Below are 5087 nucleotides of genomic sequence, written 5' to 3'. Positions count from 1 at the left end.
AGAACCAAATTTCTTGTCAGTTTCCTGGGTTTAAAATATGATCCAGAATGGCGTCTCTTCATTTTCTCCCCTTTGTGCCTTGAATTAATAGTTTTAGTCTCTCAGCATCTCAGTGTTTCAAAATGCTTGGTTCTCACATCTTTATGCCTGACATTTAGAGTTAATCTTTGATGTTTACATTATATTGACCAGCTAGTTTCCCCCTTTAAATTCTTTTTGATTTATTTATTTTATGTGTATGAGTGTTTTGCCTGTATGTGTGTTAATGCACCTGCATCATACAATACCTTCGGAGAACAGAAGAGGGTGTTGGATCCTCTGGAACTGGAGTTACATCTAGTTGTGAGCTGTCATGTAGGTGCTGGGAAATGAATCCATGTGGGTGCTCTTAACCACTGAGCCATCTCTCCAACCCCTAGATTCCCCTTTTGAAGATGATACAAATAGACTGACCTGGAAAAACTGTCACTTTAAGTTCTTTTTTGGTAATGGGATTTGAATTTAGGGCTTCTCAAATGCTAAGCAGGTGTTCCATCACTAAGCTACATTCTGACCTCTTTAGATAATAGAATTACCTAATCAAAGTCTGACTCCTATAATGTTGCCTTTATGGATCTTTTTACAATTGATTTTGCCCTAAAATTATTTGGATATTGTATTAGTTACTTTTCTGTTGCTGTGGTAAAATACCATGACCAGGGCAATTTATAAAAGGAAGAGTTTACTTGGCTTAAGGTTCCAGAGGGATTAGAGTCTGTCACTGCAGGAAGGCATGGAGCCAGAGGTGGCTGGAGCAGAAAACCAAGCAATCACATCTCCAAGCAGACAGCGAGAAACTGGAAATCTCTAAAGGCTTAACTCTCAAAGCCTACCACCAGTGACATGCTTCCTCCAGCAAGGCCACGCCTCTTAAAACCTCCTAAAACAGTGCCACTCCCTGGAGACAAAATTTCCAAATACTTGGAGCCTATGGGGGACATTCTCATTCAAACCACCACAGTTATGTATCATATATTTTGTTTTGTTTTGAGCAAGGTCCCACTATGTAGCCCTGACTGGCCTGGAACTCACTATGTAGACCAGGCCGAACTTGAACTCACAGAGATCTGTCTTCCTCTGCTTCCTGAATGCTGGGATTAAAAGCTTGAACACCTAGCTAAATAAGTGTCATATATTTTTCATTTAAAAAAAAACAAAACAAAACTTTAAAATCTGTAAGAGAATAGATTCTCAATTTTTCTATACTCGTAGCATTTAGAATTTAATGGCATATTTACGTTAAAAAATGTGACTTATTTATTGTTTTGGGTGGTACTGAGTATTGAACATTGGGGCCTTATACATATTAGGCACATGTTACATCACTGAGCCACATCCTCAGTCCTGAAAATTCATAAATATTTTTAGTTATAATTCTTATTTTACAACCCTACTTAGTGTTAATTCCTTTGTAGATGTCTCCAAGAAGAAAATTTTAAGAGAGATTCAGGAGGTAATCCTAAATAGATACTTAGAACCTTACACAGGTCTTCAAGTTACTGCACACAGAACCCCTCATGGTATGGCAGATGCTCCAAGGGTACCCCACATGGAAGCTTTCAGTCAGTCTCCAGATCCTCAATATCCACAGATGTTTTCAAGTATTTATAAGTTTTCTCTTTCCTTTTTACAGTGATATGGTTCCATTCATATAAAATTAAAAAATCATGCAAAGTTACATGCTCTGTTATCAATCAAAATGCTGATAACCTCGTGAGGGCAGTAGTGATGAGAAAGGCTTCTGAGGTGCTGGTGATATCGCATTTTCTGACCTAAGCACATTCAATTGCACAAAAGTAATCAGGCCGTGTATTTATGATGCAGATGTGCATTCTAAACTTCACCGAAAAGTTTAAGGTGGTCTGCCGAATATCAGAAACAGAAAACTTTAAGTATTATTAGAAGCCAGGCTTGGTGGTACACACCTGTAATCCCACATGTTGGGAGGTAGAGGCAGGAAGATGAGGAATTCAAGGTCATCTTTAGCTACCTAGTAAACGAGACACCAACCTGGGTTACATGATACCTTGTCTCAAAACAGCAATGGCAACAAGAGGTATTAGACATCTGTGTTTTGTAAACCAGAAGCAGGTATTCTCATATGTGTCTATTAGAAATTAAAAATGGTACTTTTAAGAAGGGAATTTAGCAAACTCATTAAAATGATAGCTCAATGTACTATTTACTTTTTGATCCAACAGTCCTACCTGTGGAACTTTATCCTAACATGCTTCCTTATAAAGAACAACACATTTAAGGTGATCCACTACAGCATTGTTTTTAAAAGCAGAATATCAGAAGCAACTCATCCATCAGCAAGGACTTCTACTCTGGTACATTCGTATAATAGGATATGCCGTAGGTCTTCAGAGAAATAGCTCCATGGGAAGGTCTTTTTGATGCATTGCTGAAGCAGAAAATGGAGAGTAGAGGGGCTCACTGGTTAAGAGCACTGGCTGCTCTTGCAGAGGACCCAGGTTCAGTTCCCAGCATCCACTTGGCAGCTAGCATCTGTCTATAACTCCAGTTCCAGGAAATCTGACACCCTCTTCTGGCCTCCTAGGGCATTACATGCACATAATTACATACATATAGGCAAAACACTCATATACATAAAATAAAAATAAAAAAGATCTTTCAGAGAACAATATACTGTAACATTTTAATGAAAAAGGATGAGATAATCCACACATTGCCTTTTTTTTTATTGAAGAAACTGAGAGAATGTTTATTTATTCTTACAGTAATGGGGCTTGAACCCAGGACCTCATACATGAGCTAAGTAAGCACTCTATCACTGAGCTACTTCCCTAACCCTGGTTTTGCTTTATTTTGAGACCGATAAGTTGCCTTGAACTTGTTATGTAGCTCACGCTGGCCTCAAATTTGTGATCCTCCTACTTCAGCCTCACCCCACACCCTACAAGTAGCTGGGATTACAGGTTCATAACCACCATGTCTGCCTGAAAAAAATATTTAAAAATCCAATAATATGCTTCTTGTAGGAAGTAAGTATAGGCTGACCAATCATTGCTGTTTTATGGGGACAATCCCAAGTTTTAACACTAAAAATTCTGCCTTCCTGGCAAATTGAAGCTGTTAGCTACCCACCCTTGGAAGGAAGATAATAAGGGATTGGAGGGGCAGCTCTCGAAGTTTATAATTTTGCATCATTTTTATTTTATCTTTTTTTTTGACAGAATCTTGCGTTGTGGTCAGGGTCTTGTGACCCTCTTGCCCTAGCCTCCTGAGTAACTGAGACTGCAGCTGCCTGCTACTTCAGCTAGCCAAAGAAATCTATTTTTTAATTTTCCTTACTTCTATCTCTTCCCTCCCCTAACAGAGAGCCATGAGAATAATTCTGTGGTTTATCCTTCCATTGTTTATTGCATTGCCATAAGCAGATTAAACACTCACACCCACACACACTTTCTTTGAAAAATAAGGGCATACTATAATTTGTTCACTTTGAGTATATTTATTTAAGTTTATATTTATGTTCATTGTAATTTAAATACATTCAAATGAATATAAATGTAAATATAATTTTTATTTATATTTGTCTATGTTTTTCTTTTATTTTTTTTCTTTTTGATTAGAAGAAGCATTTTATTACAGCTTTAACATATTCAGTAACACATTCCAGAGCAAGGATACATCTCTTTCAAAAGTGGCTGTAAATTTTTAGGTTCACAATTGGATTAATACAGTTATACAATATTGAACTCAGTATAAACCCCGTAAGACATAAAATTGAGTTTTTACCCTTTAAAGAAGATCTCCATTTCATTTCAAAATATGCCATTTCCTACACTTTTTTTTTTTGGTGTTTTTGAGACAGGGTCTCCCTGTAGCCCCAGCTATCCTGGAACTCACTATGTAGACCAGGCTGTCCTGGAACTCACAAAGATCTGCCTGCCTCTGCCTACCAAGTGCTGGGATTAAAGGTGTGCGCCACCACGTGGCTTGTTTCCTACATTTTTAATGCTACTAACATTTAGATGTTTGCACATGTGTCTTTAATCTCTGTATCTGATTATTACTAGTCACAGTCAGTTACACTCAGATCCTTAGTACCTGAGTATGGATATAAAGTCATCAGGTAGATTTCAGTGGTAATGTTTTTTACCTCTACTAATTAACATGAAGCAAATTTTTATGCTTCTTCCTCAAATATAAATCATTTATTTATTTGTGTGTATGTCATAAAAAACATCATAAACAATATTATTCATCCTTATACCAGCATCCCTCCCATAGCCTCATCCCCACCACTGGAGCCCATATTCTCTGTTTTCCCTGTTACTGTCCACTGTGTTAACAGCACAACACTGGGAATTTTTAATCACACCACAAACTCTTCACTCACCTCAAACCACAGAAAATGGACTACACAACCTAGGTAAAATTATTTGGAAATTTGTTATTCAAACATAGATTCCACATCTCATTTTTAATGCAATTGACATTAAGATGTTTGCAAATGCATTTCTAATCTCTATATATCAGATTATTACTAGTCACAGTCGGTTACGTTCTGAGCTCCTTGGCATCTGAGCAGGGATATAAAGTCATCAGGCAGATTTCAATGATAATGTTTTTCACATCTACTAACTACTAAGGAGCAAATTTTTCTGCTTTGAAGAATTTTTTTTTCTGTTTTATTTATCTAGGTAGCACCCTCCCACAGCCTCCCTCCCCCCACTAGAGCTCTTATACTCTGATATCCCTGCTACTGTCTGCTGTGTTGTTGGCACCCCCAGCCATTCCCCGCTACTTGCCCTTCTGGTGAATCTAGTCAGCCTATCTAGACGTCTTTGTTTTAGGAGGGTCAGCTGTTCCTCATCTAGTGGTATTCAGTTGTCAATATGCCTTTGGATAAGATTGGGGTCTGCTGTTCAATTTCCCAGTTCTATGCTGCGTTACTATCTGGGAATCCCTTTGGTCGCCCTGGCCAACAACTCAGAAGGAGGTATCGCCTGTCTGGCATTGTTGCTTGCTATGTAGCCTTTAGCTATACATATGGTCTCTTATGAAATTATATTGGC

The sequence above is a fragment of the Nannospalax galili genome, unplaced genomic scaffold, assembly GCF_000622305.1.
Source record: "Nannospalax galili isolate Female #2095 unplaced genomic scaffold, S.galili_v1.0 scaffold336, whole genome shotgun sequence".
Lineage (NCBI taxonomy): Eukaryota > Metazoa > Chordata > Mammalia > Rodentia > Spalacidae > Nannospalax > Nannospalax galili.
The sequence above is the reverse complement of the archived record's forward strand: the minus strand, read 5'-3'. Positions refer to the sequence as shown.